The following is a 17,727-nucleotide window of genomic DNA, read 5'->3' on the forward strand; positions in this document are numbered from 1 at the left end:
AGCTTCATTGTTCTACTGTGCTTTTGTTGCCTTATGTTAAAGGCAGACATATGGTTTACGTACTATAATAAAATCTCTGGAGGACAAAGTACCAGTATAGTGGCACCCACATGCCATGCTATGAGTTTGACACTCATCAGCTGATGCAGAAGACTACAATCAACCAAAAGAAAGTAAATATAAAGCAGGAAAATAAAGTCAAGTTGCTTATAACAGCAAAGAGTTTTAAGACATTTTATTCCACGAAGAAGAAAAGATAATCTTTTACACCATCTCTACGTGCCTTAAAAAGGAGCAAACAATACATACATACGACTCATTCCAACAAAAGGGCTTTACAGCAAAATTTTTCAATTTTTTGTTTTTGATTTTCACTTTTATTTTGATTTTAAATATTTTTGGAAAATATCAAAATGACAGAAAACATCACCACATAATTTCAATGGTTTCTTGAGCCGCATTGTAGTACAGAACTCCATTTGCTTTGGAACAAAAATTTAAAATGCGGTTGACACACTTATGGTTTCTTTAACACACCACAATGTATGTACTATGTGTATGCCTTTGGCATTAGATATGATATATTGTAGATTTGAAAATATTCAATTCATGAAATTGTCAGGGATTTTGTTAAATTTGCTTTCGTTTATTTGTAGATCTTTCATTTCATTTAATATCAAAAAATTAGAAAATATGAAAAAAATAACAGGCATGTTTAAAATGTTAGTTTTGGTTTGGAAAATAAAGATACATGGAAGTAAAAAGAGAAAAGATGTCGAAAACATATGGTATATTTCAAAAAAATGCTTCACACCCAAGCGTTAGTTTACGGTACAGTCATAAGCTTGATAAAATCTATACCTTCTATTAGTTGTCGCAGTTGAGGACCATCAAATATTCTACCTTTCAACTATTCCATACTATGCTACGGCTTTACAGTTTTCTACAAATAACTCAAATAATACCTAGAACTTAAATTGAGAACGTACAAAATACAGTTTGTGCAAGAACTGAAACCGTCTGGGCTTCACTTGCGACATAGCTTCGCTCTATGGGCTCTTAAAAAGTTTCAAGAAGATCCAGCGTTTACGAGGCAAATTTTGTTCAGCGATGAGCCCCATATTTGGTTAAATAATCATGCAAACAAATAAACTTACCACATTTGGGAAATTTGGTTTCAACAAGACGTCGCCAGCTCCCACACATTGCATCAATCAATGGAGTTATTGAGAGAGCACTACGGTGAGTAGATAATTTAATGATTTGGGCTGGTCGATTGACCACCAAGATCATGTGATATCACATCGTTAGACTTTTTCCTGTTGTAAAGTCTAAAGTCTATGCGGATAATCCCTCTTTGATTCGGGCTTTAAGATATTCAAGCCAACCAAATTTCATATTTTTAGAGCTATGTTATTAATGTCTCTATAATTTTTGGACTAAAATTAAAAAAATGTTCATTCAAAACTTAGACCAAGTTTGCCGTGTTTAAAAATATTCAATTATTAAATATTATCTTCTTTGATAAAGTGGATGTGCTCGCCCATTTAATTTTGTTGTAAATATCTGGGAACAAATCTAGTATGAGCTTAAAATGCCAATAATCAAATAGAGATGATTCACAATTTATGCTAAAATACTTTTGATTTAGCATTTTACCTACATAAATTCATAATTTGCTGATAAATATATTAAACTTTAGATGAAACACAGTTTTTTCATATGTATAGTATATCATTTCTAAATTGAGACTACATAATTTACATATTTATCGAATTATAAGGCTTGAGTTAAGCTGGAATGGTAATTGTATGTTTCAGGACTACTGTCAGTTCTTCAGTTCCTCACACACTCGAATTCTTTGCTTACAAAATTCAGTTTGGTGGTAAAATGCTGAAGTTGTTATCTATGCTAAAATGTTATCTAGCAATAGATTAGACAATATCGAAAAGTGTTTTAGGTAACCCTAAGTAATTAAGTCGATAGAATGGTTACATTATTCGAAGAAAAACAGGTTGTAAATAACCCAGTCGAAATAAGATAAATTTTTGAAACATTTTGTAATCATATGACATGCGTCCAAAATCGATAGAAAAGGCAATAATAAACTTACTAAAAACAGGATTTTAGAAATCGCTTTGGACTAATTAGGCATGCACATCCAACTCAGATGCTGATTTAAAATCGAATTACGCCGAATGACGACCAACAAGTGCTTCTGCCATAACGAGATTGCTCAATAATGTTATATTTATTGACTTTTTCTCGTTTTTCTTAGCTTTCTGATAGAAAAGAGTATGTTAGGACGATAAGGTGTTCATTGTAGAAAGAAAATACATTTATTTATTTTGAGTGCAACAAGAAGTAATCAAATAGTTCTAATAAAAATGCAAAAAATAAAAATATTCATTAACTTGTCAAAATACATTTGACAAACTAGGACTTGCTAGAAATCGAACAAAGACGCTCATAAATAAATGAATATTTCGTAAACTAACGAACTACATACATATGCCGAAGAATGTGTATACGTGCAGAGTAGAAGTTGGTTATTAATGCAGTTATTTTGCAGAAACTTTTAATTTAACACATTTATTTTTGGTATTTTTAGAGAATACGTAGTCATGTATTGTATATGTAAGTAAATATAGACTGCATTTAGCAAGAAACCATATATATGTACATGTATTTCGTTAACTTAAATGCAAAACAGCGTATTATCAAAAAAATCGAAAATCACTGCCAGATATAATAATCAATATATAACCATTTTATAATCAGAACTCAAATTTTGTTTCAATATGAGTGTGTGATAACCGATATATAACCGTTTCATAACCAAAATTCATTTTCTACGAGGGAATGATAACCAATAGATAACCGTTTTATAACCAATACTCTTTTTTTCTATTGAGTATATGATAACCAATATACCGTTTTATAACCACATCTCGAATTTTGTTTCAATATGAGTGTATGTTAACCAATATACATATAACCACTTTATAACCAAAACTCAAATTTTGTTTCAATATGAGTGTATGATAACCAATATATAACCACTTTATAACCAAAACTCTAATTTTGTTTAAATATGAGGGTATGATAACCAATATATAACCACTTTATAACCAAAACTCAAATTTTGTTTCAATATGAGTGTATGATAACCCATATATAACCGTTTCATTATGATATGATAACCAATATATAACCACTTTATAACCAAAACTCAAATTTTGTTTCAATATGAGTGTATGATAACCAATATATAACCGTTTCATAACCAAAACTCAAATTTTGTTTCAATAAGCTTGGTTTCTATTAACTCGTTTTTCCTTCGCCTATGAACTTATGAAAAGCGATGTTACTTTATTTTGCGTTTGAGGTGACGATATACTATATACATACGAGTATGTATGTATGTATGTACAAATACATCATAACAGTAAGTAAGGTTGTCAACACCCCTCAAGTTTGCTCAAGCATACGAGCATATTGTACCTTTACATTACGTTTACACAGGTACAATTTCCTAGTACATATTACACGTATGTACACATATACATACTTAATATGCATGTATGTTTGTATGTATGCTGCTTCCTGTGCATTTGACCAACCACTTTCAAATTAGAAAACAAATTCTATGAACTTTTGCTTTCAACCAGCACATGTTAACGACTTCCAACACAAAGAAGCACACACATACACATACACGTATGCATTTACGTTAGACGTAAGCGCAACGTAACAGTTGCACAGCTGAAAAACACGGAACGGACGCACTCACTGAGTGCCAACAGCGATAAGATTGTGTTTTAATTATGCGATATGACGATATGACTCCATCTGACCAAAGGAAAGGAAAGTGAGCTTTCAATGAGCATAGCCATGAATACAGAATTAGCAAATGAAGGGAAGCTAGCGGTAAGTGTTAGTACGAGCGCAAATGAGGTGACTGATGAGCTCACTATATAAACAGTACATTTGTGTGTTTGTTTTGGCCATTTGCTTAACTTTACTTGTTTAAATGCCAGCGAGCGCGCGCATTGAAATGTTGGCCCAAATGCTTGGGGGGATGTCCATCAAGTTGATATCAGCTGTTAGTGGCCATTAGACGCGTTGACGTCGACAGGATATTTATATCAGCACATTTGTTTTTGTTGTTTTCGTTTTTTATTTCACTTCCCCCGCACTTTTCGTGTTCGCCGTCGCGGTTTTGCCCATAAGTGACCTGTAAGTGGTCGACTGTAAATCTAAATTTTTGTCCATTTCGGTTCCATTCACTGATTTCAATTAGTGCCACACTTTTTACCGTTAAACGCGCAGAAAACGTGGAGGAAGCATGTTGGCAAGGCGCGTGTTCGCATTTTTTCTTAGAACCGGGAAATTTATTTCACTTTAGAAAGCTTTGCGATCAAACGCAGTTAACATTAACGTAATTGAACACACACATTCATGCAACAACAACACTAATAAAATAAACAACTACAGATTGAACTTAGCCACGCGCTCACATTACATAGCGTTTGGCTGACGCATTACAAATATCAAATGGCCACGTTAGTGTGAGCTTGCCCTTTTTTCAGCGCTTATCAACGCATACTTCAACACACACATACACATTCATATGTGTGTGTGTGTTTGTTGGCGGTTAGTCACGCAAATGTAAATCTGCTGTAAAAGGACATTATTGCAGGAAATATTTGCTCAGTGCGCTTCGTTAGCGAGCGTGTGAAGCGCGCTAGTTGAGCGTGGTGTGGCGTGGTCGAGCATATTTATCGGCGCGTAAATGCCTCAGCTCGAGTGTGGCGAAGCATATTAAAATGACGCTCTCATTTAGCATGTAAGTGCATATGTATTAGTTCCATATACATGCATGTGCGTGTGTGCGCTTGTGGAGCATTTCAAGTGATGGCGTTGTGTTTGATAACGCTAAAGCGGGTTCAAGGGGCGGCAGGCGTTTCAGTAACGTTAGACGCGCATTAGAATAAACAAGCTTGTTTGCCCGTCTGTATGTATGCGCATGCACATACATATTTATCTATGTAAATAACGGCAGATAAATATGTAAATCTGTGTAGCCCATTCATGGCAGCGAATAAAGTGCTGAACAGTTGCTGTTTGCTTTAATAAGGCGTCTGGTCAAAGGCGTCGATGTAAATATGTAGGTCGCAGATTAAAAGTAAAAGGATAATAAATCTTAAGGAAGCAAAATTAGGTGGATATCTTTTGTTGGCAATTAAGTGTGCTTTTATTATTTAGTTTAGAGGATCCATTAAGGATGATATTAATTTCATTTACTTATTTCAGTTTTTCTATTTAGTGTTCTGTTGCAAAAAATTGAAATTTTATTAGCAGATTGAGCTTATTGCAAATATCATTATTAATTACAGTATGTAAGTATTTAAACAAGTAAAAATATGAGCGTCGTCTATGTTTTCCTTTTATTTCAATGCGATTACTGTTTTGGTAAAGTTTATATAATCGATGCTGTAAGGGGTCAATATCGGGTATTCGGAAACAAGATTTTCTCCTTATAATTTTAAATAAAAAAATTGAACAAAGAATGAATACAGAGAAATTCAAAGTTTATGTAAAATTTCGAGAAAAGGAAAAAATTTCTGCATAAGATAAAAATAAAAAACCCAAAAACTTTGCTTTTTGAATTTTTCACATAAATTTTGAGATCGTGTTAAAAGGGTATATTAACTAAACTACAACGTTACCGTATAATTGTTTTCTGTAGGACTCATAGTTCTACCAGTAAACGAGAAAAACTGTTTTTATAAACTTCTATCGCGACCTCTCCTTCTTTCCCGACTCAACTAGTCGTCAACCGCTCGACAACTATTTTTCCTTTAATGTTTGTTATTTTAGTTTTCGTTTGCTATGGCTTTCAACCTGCTACGAATTTCTTTATTTTTTTCAAAGACTTTTGTCTTAGGCTTGTACCAAACAACATAATTTTCTTCATTTGGAGCTTCGGTATGCCACTTAGCAGGTTTTCGATTAAAGCATTGTGCTGGCGTGGCAATAATCCTGCCATCTGCAATATCAACTTTCCCGAAGTGCTAAAGAGCACATGTACTAAGTTTCGCGCGAAACTTAACACTCTTGTTATCCTGATCATTTATATATAAATAACTATTTACTTGTCCCGATTAGTTATTAGTTTAGTCGTTAAAACCAACCATTAGATAAGCAAAACTTTTATACTCTAGAGCAACAGAGAGTTGGCAGATAACCATTGAGGGTTATCGCCCTCGATTACTACGAGTACATTAAATCAAAAAATCGATTTTTGGCAAAAAAAATGGGTTTTGCTTAAAATGATATAAGGTTGTGAGCTTGTATTTATTTTATTTTTTGTTTGAACGCAAAGATTTGGCTTTACCTTTTAGTAATAAAAAAATAGAAACTTTTGCTACATTTCTATGAAGGGAAAGCCTGCTCTTGATATAAAATTTTCGAATTTGTTGGTGCCAAGAAAAATTATTCACGTATTTCTCTTCAATGACAGAATCATACTATCACCAAAAAAGCCACATCAATTTGAAGTTTGGTTATGAAAAGTTGTTAGACTGTTGTAAAAATAGCTAAACTTTTAAGAAGCATACCTTGAATCGGCGCTGTTTTATTCGCCACTTCGCGGCCCCTATTAAAATGACTTGGCTCTTCTCTTTCATCTCTTAACTTTTTGATCTACTCTAGTTGCTTATTGGATATAACTATCTTGTTACAAATAGTAACGAAGACAACTTACGCTTACAATTTTCATTATATAATACTAAAGAGATTGGAAGAAAAAATAATAACTAAGAATAATAGTTACTTAGTTGAACAATGAAATTAAACTCCGTAATCACCCAAGTCCATCAGCCAATGGTTTGCTACAGTCCCGTGGTCAAACTCGCTTAAAACGAAAATATTTACATGTCTTCTAAAGAGCAACGTATTCCCAAACAGTCTCAATTAGAATCTTGAGCTTGTCTAGTTTTAAATAATATTAATAACCCAGCGATTACCCCCCTCGCGTGGAATAAGCCGAGTCATTAAAATCAAGAAAGTTTTTAAGCGTCGAGAACTAAAACTGCTCAGCTTCAGAACCAAAGATTTCAACAACTATGATTTAAAATACGTTATAACCAATTGTTACGATTTTATTTATTGCGAGAAAGCAATATAATCTTTTAAATTTCAAAAAGTGGGTCAGATAAATCAAATGTGCAGGAATGAGAATTAAAATAATGATATATGCGACGGAGTGGTTCGTTCAGTTTAAAAATTGATCTAAAAGATTTTAACAGTAACGGCCTAAACTGCCTCGAAAAGCGAACCGAGATATAAAATTTAAATTCAGACAGGAAAAAAGAACAACAAACAGTTTTATTCAGGATATTTAATACGAATATAATGTCAAAAATTTCCCTACGCTTCCCTTCCCTTTTCATAAGTTTTAAACCTACTAGTATTAGAGGTAAACTTAACTTAGAATCTAATCGGAAATGGCCAAAGATGAAAAAAAATATTAATATTGAACAAACTCTATGGAAAAACTTTTCAGAATGAATTTGATAATTAGGATTCCATACAACAAAGCCATATCTTAATAGAGGTTCAATCAACGTTTAGATTTAAGCTTTTATTACTTACTTTTAGGCTTTGAACAAGCAGATTAAATAAATGAAGAAATATTAACAAAAAAAAATTATAATGCAAACACTCTCTTAAAAAGCAATTTGAATAAGTATTGGAAGAGTTAGAGTAAAAGGCCTTGAAAAGTTAAGGCAGATATTTACTAAGGCTTGATTAATACCGAAATGGCAACTACAAATCGGTTTTAATTTTGAAAAATTATTTAAAACTTTTTCTTATGAAAAATCAAATAGTTTTAAAACATAGAATACAATTCAGTAGACATACATACATTAAACAACAACATCAAGAGCTTAAATAATACAACTTTTGACTTCTTTAAATAATCCAATAACTTTATATTTCCAGCTTTCTATTAAACATTTTTATTTAATTTAGAGAATAATGGAAAAAGTGAGATACCTTCTAATAGCAAAATCCAATTTGAAAAGCGGAGCAGTAACTCTTCTCAATTTAAATCAACGCTGACGACATTATTGAATCACATTTCACAGGGAGGTGTGAGTTCAAAGCGAAAAGGATTATTAAAGGTATACGAGGCGCCAAAATAAAAACATATAATGGAAGTTCTCAAATGTTGCTAATGCTTATGGCTTGAACTTTTAAGTCGCTTTTGGGTTCATACATGAAGTTATATGAGATAGATAAGTACATGTGTGTTATAGAGTGAGTATGGTAATATATATGCAAAGCAGGGCGCCACCGAAAACAGTGAAAGCGAAAAGAAAGAAGTAGAACTGGCGCAAACTGTTTATGCTGTTTATGAAAAACACATTAAATCCTTACTTATCAAAATGCAATCAGCTTAAATGGTGTTGCGGTCGCCAGCCCGAACGCCCGGACGCCTGAGCACAGTTGAATGGCTGAGCAGCTTACGCGCCAGACTAGCTAACTGCCTGACCGGCTGACACGTTTGACTCGCTGACACGCCGACGCGCTAACGGCTGCTCCGGCCTGGGCCGTCTGGATAACTGCTATTGTGGACGGTCGCTTGAATATAATCTAGCTGTAGCGTTGGTGTGTCGTCGTAGAGCAGCTCTCGACCGAAATTGATGTGAAATAATATCCTACGACAAGAACATTCCGCATAAACCGAATACAGGCGCATATAACTGTATAAATAATATGTGTATATATCCTTTTTGGTAATTCGACACGCTCACAATTTACACGTATCACTAGTCAAGCGGAGGAGTTGGTTCGTGGATAGGCTTACGCTTGCAAAGGCCAAGTGCGGCGTCGCATACAATATATGCGCAATATATCACCAACACCTATACATACACACACACTTTCGCACTAACAAAATCAAACGCGCACGATTTCACACACTTGAATTTCCATATATTTGCACATGTGCGTGTGAGTGTGCTGCTTGGGTGTCAGCGCGCTTTTGGGCGCTTTTCGTAATTGTGTACGCAGCGTGCACAGACAGACACAATAACTGGCAAAGGACTAACGCAACAAAGTAACTGCTGAAAGCGCAGACGCGCACAAAAGATCCGAAGTCTGGAGCGTTGCACGTTTGGGGTCTGGAGTTAAGGCACCGCCGTGCGCGTCATACATACAGTTAAAGAAATTTTTTACTTTATATTTACTCACTTTTGTTGTTGTTGTTATTATTACAATGTCGCTTTTGCTTAAGCGCACTTATCCCGGTGATTTTGCACTTTCAGCATTTCCACAGGATAATATTTCAACTAGCCTTAACAGCAAGCGTTTGCGTAGCGCCCGCCGCCTGCGTTCCCACGGACGCCTTCAAATGTGTTTTGTTGGCTTCTCAACAAAAAAACATTAAACTTTCTTGTTGGTTGGAACAAAGACATTTGCTTGTTAGTGTCCTTTGCAAGGCGCGCGACCAAGCATTGTATTCGGATACTTTCAACACTCTTCTAATCCTTTTAATAATCTACTATTGTTAGCGCGCGCGGCGTCAAAGCGGGTTCTTTTTGCTCCTGCTACAAATGTGTAGGGATGCTTTTGTTGTTGTTTTTGCTGTTGTTAAAACCACAGTAACAGCATGACAACAGAAACTTTTTATGACACTTTAATGAGGCGTGAGCTGCGACGCGCGGCGAGTTGGCTTATGCGTAACGCGGTCGCGCGTTGCTAATGCAGTGGCGCTCTGGGCGGATTGCTGCGCGTTGCTGGTCGGAAGTTAGTTAGTAAAATTGGCTTATAGTATACCGATATCGTTGTGCATTTTTTGTGAGTTGGTAATGGTGTGCGCGCTTGGCGACTCATTAATATGCACGCGTGATAGCAGCGCGCAATGTTCGCGCTCTTTTGACAGGTAAAGTTGCAAAGCACTTGAACGCGGATAGTGATTACAGAGCAGCGCGAAGCGTTAGCGTTTTACTTAATGAACAGCGTAACTTAAAGGCGCACGTACACTTTTTACAATAAGCTTTCAGCTGAGAGCAAACACTTTAAGCGGATTAAATTTTTCGCTCCGTTTAATTGCAATTTGTATATCTTAACAACACCAAGGCTGGGCGCGCGTCCAGCGCTATCTGTTACTCTTTATTTTCACTCTTTTCTTAACTGCGTTAAACCGTCGATTGTTTGTTGTTGTAATGGTAAATTGAAAACACAACGCGCACGTAATGGATTATCAGTGCTGACACTGACAGCGACAGCGTTGAGAAGAATGCACGTCGTTAAGTGAAAACCGCTGAATAGGCCGGCTTTGCGGGCGCGGCACGACGCGAAGCGTATAAACAAAGCACACACGCGCACCGACTGTTACAGCGTCCACTTCAAACCGCCTCGAGACGAGTGCCGAACGTATGACCGGAAATTAAAGAATTTGTTTCAGGACTGGGAAGATTAGCTGAGGATTCAAAAGAGCAGCGTTCGGAGTTAGAACAACACCAATAGTTGTGTTTATGTTTGGAGTTGTGCAAACACCGGCTCGTTTATGCTTCTTCTTTTTCCGTCACTCAAAAGCAAACACACAATTTCTTCCTCTTGTTCATTTGCTTGCTTTCGGTTAGCTCTGTACCGTGTTGCGCTTATCGGTTCACCAGCGCACCGTCTACCGCTCAACGCGAATGCCAAAGTACGACTGAAACCGAGCTGCAACGGCTAACAGCTCGGCAGGATATCAATTTACAAAATGTTGAGTTGGCTTTCACAAATTGTTTACATAACGAAAGCCACCACAGCGCACCGCCGCCCGCCGCGCGTTCTCTAACACCCCATCAAACGTAGAAGGCAAACTAATAATATTGCAATGCTAACAAGCGCGCTCGCTAGCGCCTCGTGTGGGCACATGCGCCGCGCAAGCCGGTCTCTGCACAAACAGAGAGCCACTGTTTGCTATTTTGATGAGAGAGCGCAACACAAATAAGCTCAGCGTAAAGGACAACAAAGAGCACACACAGTATTTGCCTGGCATTCCTTTGAATCTACAACAGCCCACACATACGCGCATATCCTTACAGGCATAGAATGTGAGGCGCGCATATGGCGACTGCAGGACACATGTCACTAGGACATTAATGGCCCTACAAGCCATCATACCAATGCACTAAATGGTGTATAAGTGTGTGTATTTGTCAGCTTGCTTGCTGGCAGCTCACATTCGGCCAAAAGTGTTGTCAATTGGCACGTCTGTGGCTGCGTTATGTTGTTGGCTAGTCAGTTCAGCCGTCACCGGCAGTCAGCATGTGTCCGTTTGCGGGCCAGGATGTGCTGCTGATGCTGCTGCTGTCACTTTTCTCTGTCTCTGGTCGCGCCTGCTGCTTGCAATGTGGTCGTGCGGACAATGCTGCAGTTGCTTTATCGAGGAGGCGGCTGTGCTGAGGCTGCTCTTGGGAGTTCAGCAACTGAAGCCGGTTGGCTCAAACGGACATTTGTTATTCATAGCGGTATTACGAATTGCGTAAAGGACTTCATTTTAGTTTAACAGTTTTAGCCAAATAATGTAAAAACGAGAAAAAATGTTTTTATTTTCTTAATGCCATTCGACTTAGCTAAGTTTCAAACCTCATAGGGGGTTTCGGGAAGAAATTGAGAACTGTCCGTCGAGTTTTCTATTTATAATCGGGAAAACTTCTGATATGACGGTATTATCTGGCACCATTTCTAATCTCATACTATCTGGCGCCCCTGGTGCCTACTGCTTTCTTGATGCTGAGGTCAACTAGGTTAATATCTGAACCGTGAAAACCCCAATTAACCTTGCTATTCATAACTAACGAATATTTCCAGAGCTCGCGAAACGCTTACAAAATTGTTGAATCAAAATTATGTTCTCGGTTTTGGGTTTAATATTTATTCCAAACCTTAGAAATTCTTCAAACTTGATATATTTATACTCGAAAGCTGGAAATAGGATCTGATTAAGAAAAAGTAAAAAAAAACTTATTGGATTATAATTGCAAACCTATTCCAAAGAGATATTTTCTTCTCATGCGACCAGATAACCAAGTTCATATAGGAAAAATCCTTAACATCAAAGATCCAAACTGCTGGCCTTTTCAGGCAAGGAAACAAAAAAAAGTCCGGTGGCACATCTGGATGGCTGCGGAAGCGTTGGGATGCCGGCTTTTGTTAGGTAGCTGTTCGCAAGAAAGTTCGGGGCGTTGTTGTGGTGCAACTTCCAATCGGACCCGATTGACCCTTCGGACCCGATTGATCCTTCGTTTGAGTCTCTCGAGGACTTCCACGTAAAACTTGGCGTTGTCGGTTTGTCCAGGAGGAATAAATTCATGGAGGACGATGCCTTTGCTGTCAAAAACAACAATGAGCATCGTTTTCACTTTTGATTTGCTCATTCTTCCGGCCTTCATCAGCGACCTCTTCACGGCTCTCCACTTTTCAAGATTGTCGTCGGATTAAGCAACTTTCACAGCTTCCCAGAAAGCAAAGTCTAATGACTTTTAGTACCTAAGGTACGCAGCTATGCATTACGAGTAAAACCTATAAGTCTACCAGCCTGTCGCCATAACTCACAATTTGTTTGTGTATGCTTTTCGGTGTTTGCGGTTGCTATCAACCAAGTGTTACAACTGGCAACGCCGTTGATAGGAGAGACCGCCTTGCTCCACATCCACAACGACTGCTATCTCCAAGTCGTACACACTTGCAAGCGACGTTGAAGCCAATCTAACCACTTGCAACGTCACGCTTCCATGGTTTTCACTTTGCCCATTTCGGTTCAACATTTACAGCTGCCGACGAAAGCCCAACAACAAAACCAACACGAACATGCCGTCAGCTGAGCAAACTTCGGCTGAGCACTGAACTCAGTCTGGCTGAGGTGGAAATGAGAAAACTTACCGCAGGATATGTTTGCGCTGCTATACTACGCTCGCTTGCTGTCTTGCCGGCCGACCGACCAAACGACCAACTAACCGACCGACCGTAGTCTACCATGGCTGGCTGCGCGTTCGTTGCGTCTGGCGAGACTACGTCCGTGCGACGCGGACTGCTTGCTTGCTGTGTTGATTGCTGCTGTTGGCCTAACTGCTGGTTATTGTTGCTCTTGTTGTTGGCGCTTCATAAATGCAACTGTTGCGCATTTTTTGCTATTGTTTGGCGCTTTTGTTGATTTTCCCTCGCTCGACTTTTTTGTCGCTTCCTCCTTTTATTTCGTTGCGTTTCAGGTGTGCGCAAGGATTGCGGGTTCGAGGCGGCGCTTCATTGTTGTTGTTGTTAACTTGCTCCTTTGCTTTGTGTTTAAGCAGTCGCACAGTTTGAGCGAATACGCTAAGGCGTGTTGCCGACGGCGGCTTGCGTGCTGCGCTAAAAGGCGTGCTTCTTACAGTTGAGGGGAGTTTTGTATGCGGCGGATGCGTGGCACTTGGCGCTTGACGGCTGCAGGTGGCAAGTAACCGCAAGTCAATTTTATGTACTTTTTATGTACTTTCGCTTATGCATTGCTGCTGTGGGGTGGCGGGTGTAGGAAGGCGCGTGTGTGCTTTTCAGCAGCTGTCTTTGTGAGTTCATTGTGGTCGCGCAATATTATTATCATATATTTTCGAACTGTCTTGCTATGCACCGGCGCTACAATTGCGCACCACCTTTGTATTTACTAACTGTGTTGCACGTCTGCTACGCCGCCACCGCCGACGACGCCCTAACAATATTCAAATATTGCTTTCGGCGCGGCGCGCTCACCTCAGCGTTTTACCAAATGACTCAGTTGACGCGCGTGCACATGCTAATGTCCTTTGTGCAGCTTGTCGCCGCTTGCATGCCGCCTTTGAAGTTACTAACAAACGGCGGCGGTGGCACCTCCGACCGGCGCTAAATCGTTTTGGTCTGTCAGCTAGTTTCTTAGCGGCGCGCTCGTAAATATTCATTCACTTCATCTAAATCACTTTTCCTTTTCTTTTGCTGGCACTTTACACTTCCTTTCCACTACGACCGCCGTAGCACACGCTGACTTTTTAGCGAATTTTTCAAAACCATATTTTATTAGTGACAATTTTTCAGCGCAACCCGGGCTCGGCGCGCACCCTGCGGAGTAAATTCGAAATAAAAAAGTTATGCAACAAAAAGGGAAATGAGTTGAAAGGAAAAAATACATCAAAGCTGGCGATTTCCTTGAAAATTGGTGACGAAAACTTTTCTGTTGTCCAGCACCATTTTTCTATGTACCGTTAAGCCCACCACCGCTATGTACTAACGCCTGGCTGGTTTTCGAAACTCTTGTTCTTCACTTATCGCCTTTGCGACTGTCGCACGTTCGCTTGAGTTGATTTGCCGGAAAATGTCCGTCAATTAAAATTTTAATGAAATAACTTCAGTGCCAGAATTGTATGCTGGTCTGGGTGCAAATTGGCATGGCCCTGGTGCCTTGGGCATGTGGGTGCCAGGGAAAAAACTTGCTGCTATGACTCGTCGAATCGATCGCTCACACCATTCTGTGCATTTGCGTGCTTCACATAGAGCCCTCATTCCATGCGCTGCGCTGCCAATCAACACTTTTAACTTCTTAAGTGATTATTTCTCTTTTTATAAATTCATACTCACTCTCGCTCCAGCGTCTACAACTGACTTTTTCCGATCAATTTTAATTTTTGTTACAGTCTCGTGTTGTTCTTATAATTAAGTTTGCGCTATAGCAACCGTTATTTCGCCCTTATTCCGGTTTTTTATGCATGGTGTTGTTGTTGTATTTTTATTTTTTTTTGCTTTTTTTGTCACTCAACGGTGAGCTGTTGCTGGCCGGCGCTGCGAACTCCTGTGTTGCCGGTGTCGAGAAGTACTAAATTAAAATTGAAGAAGTTTAATTAATTTAGCAGCTTGTCAGCAGCAGCATTCGGTTGGTGTGTGCTACAAAAACAACAAACGAGCAAAAAAGAAATCATTACAGTATAAAACCAATAGAGCGTAAAAACAAATAGCAATTCTAATAGCTCCATAGCGTATGGAATTTGCATTTCCCCTCACCTCACTTTTAACTCTCCCGCCGCAGCTATTTATTCAAATCTGTCGCATATTAGGCGGCAGTCCACCACCCCGCACCAGCTGGCTTGTTGTCCGCCACAGTTGTTATAATTTGCTTTGGAAACATAAAAAATGCAAATAGCCTCGAACGAGCTTGCCTTTTTGTTCTGTGGCTGAATCTGTGCTGAACTTCTAATGTCTCTGTTTTCGTAAATCAGTTCGGAGTTCAGTTGAATGGTCTATTTTTCGTATTTTTTTCTATTTTATTATAATTTCATGCCTTCCAAATTAAAAGCGTATTTAAAACTTGTCAAGTGTATTTGCCAAGGGATTACAAATACGAAATAAATATAAATTTTTTTCACTGTGACAAGGGTTTGTTTAACTTTCTAATCTTACTGTGACCGCACACGGATTTGTAGAATGATGTCGCTGGGCTTATGGCCGAATGTCATAGACATTACTTTTTTTTAATATATTTTGAGGTAATAAATATAAAATTTGGTAGATGAACTGTTGCTGAAATTCAATTATTAATCGATTTTGGGATTTGTGAGATTACCGACGAAAATGTTGCTGTTTTATATACATACTTGTGGATGCAGCCACGCGTTGCTGTGGTATACATTTTGTACTATTGTTCATATAATAAACTATTCAATACAGTGACTTCTTTATTTGCGAATAAAGTCAAAATGTCTTTGTCGGTATAAGAATCCAAGGGATTTTACTTGAGGTTGAATTTCGAATATGTTCATAGAAATAAATCATTGGAAAATAACGAATTTAAGGCTACTTTCTTAATATCTGGTTACCAGCCTTAATAGAGTTGTCCGCTTAATAGATTGCGCTTAATAAACATGAAAAAATTATGGGACCGTCTAGGTGCATGGCTAGTGGAGATGTCCACTTAATAGAGCGCCCGCTCACTGTAATAATTTATTTGTGAATTGTTTTTACTATCCCATCTTCTAAGTTGGTTCGAACCGGTAAAAGTGTGCTAAATTTGACGAAAATCGGTTCAGTAGTTTAGGAGTCCATCGCGGCCAAAGATATTATTATTTCGCGGTTTTCTTATTGCACGTTATCTCTTTTCTAAAGTTTTTTTCAAAACCTTATTGGCATTAACATTTCCTCGTGGTAATTCTTTATTTTATTGGGTACTTCACTAAGCAAATTCGGTTTTTTTAATGCAAAGTAAATACGATTTTTTTTTTGTGTAAAACATTTTTTGAATTTATAAATTCTCCATTGGGATCCAATACCTTTACCATCTTTCGGGCAAGATATTGATTCCGGGTTCATTAAATTTTTGGATTCTTACATGCAAAAAACTGGTTTAAATGGTACTGTTTTGAGGTTAAGGTTCTCTCATTCAAGAAAGTTTTTGAAGTAATACTTCGAAGAGAATAGAATAGACAATATGGTGAGTGTGTTAGAACATCCAATTAAAACTGCAAAAGCTTATGGTGAGTCATCAAACCTGTATGAGGTCTCGCATTATCCTGGTGCAACACTACACCTCTTTCTCTGGTCTCTTTTGTTTGAGTGCATGACTCAGTTTGTAAAGCTGCTCATAAAACAGAGTTAATCAGAGTTAATCGTGGTATTATCGGACAAAAACTAAAAGTAAACGATTACTTTGAAATTGCACCAAACAGACAAAATAACTTGTTTTTGGTAACTATCGGTCTTCGAAGTGGCTTGAGCGGGTTCATCCTTTTTAGACTATAACCTCTACCGCTTCGCATTATTGTAAACAACCCAATTTTCGCTTTTTATTAGGGCATATTCTTTGTCAGTGTCTTTATAATTCTAGTCTATTAGATAATCTCCTTATTTCCTTCGGCGATTTGGACATAAATGTCAGATTGAGCAGACAAGTATTAAATATTATTTCCGCACTTTTACAGATATGGAATTTACCCCCAAAAATAAATTTTTGACTGCCTTTAATCATTAACGACTTTGAAGTTTATTGTGATACTTACTCGTACAACTCCGTTTTGCAACAAGATACGTCCGATTGAAAAACTTGGCATCCAAGATAGACTAAAAACAATTATTTGTCAAAAATGTTTTAACTCATAATGTCAGAAACAGCTTCTTTGCTTTGTTTTGACTCTTTTTCTTTTTGTGCTTAAGACAGTTTGACCGCTCGGAAGGAATCCGGAAGTCACCACTCCTCGATAATCAAAGTAAACTGTCAACATAACCTTGATTTTCACCTGTCTTGACGCCCGATTGATCTTCTGTTGAATTTAGAACCAATTGGAATCACTTGTGCTATCACTTTTCTTAGGCCCAAAGATCTTTCAAAATGATTTTCACTAATCCTTTCGATATTCCAACTATGCCAGTAAGATCTCTGCCTGTTCATTGTCAATGCTCAACCACCAAGTCCTTTATTTTATTGACGTGTTGATCGTTAGTTGATGTTGAGAGCCGTTCTGGACGTGGTTCGTCGTCAACCTCTTCTCTACCCTCTTGGAACAATTTATAGTAAACAAAAACACTTGCTCGCGAAAAATAATTATTACCAAATGCTTTTTCCAACATTCTGAACATTTCGGTACCAGAAATTTGATTCCACACACAAAACTTAATGGATTTTCTTTGTTTCATAATTTCACTCACCGTAAAAATCGCCAAAAGCACTGTACT

The 17,727-nt window shown here is 38.0% G+C and overlaps 1 protein-coding gene across 2 annotated transcripts in view; it reads right to left on the reverse strand.

The window, feature by feature from the left end:
• LOC105222854 (tyrosine-protein kinase RYK) overlaps positions 1–10,403 on the reverse strand; it is a 116,918-nt gene extending 106,515 nt beyond the window's left edge. Inside the window, exon 1 of one of the 2 annotated variants that reach the window (XM_049451955.1) lies at positions 9,265–10,403. The gene's annotated coding sequence lies outside the window, so the exon portion shown is untranslated. Of the gene's footprint in view, positions 1–8,448 lie in introns of both variants that reach the window. The other variant, XM_049451956.1, reaches the window with a different exon arrangement.
• Between the last annotated feature and the right edge of the window lie 7,324 nt (positions 10,404–17,727).

The sequence above is a fragment of the Bactrocera dorsalis genome, chromosome 3, assembly GCF_023373825.1.
Source record: "Bactrocera dorsalis isolate Fly_Bdor chromosome 3, ASM2337382v1, whole genome shotgun sequence".
Lineage (NCBI taxonomy): Eukaryota > Metazoa > Arthropoda > Insecta > Diptera > Tephritidae > Bactrocera > Bactrocera dorsalis.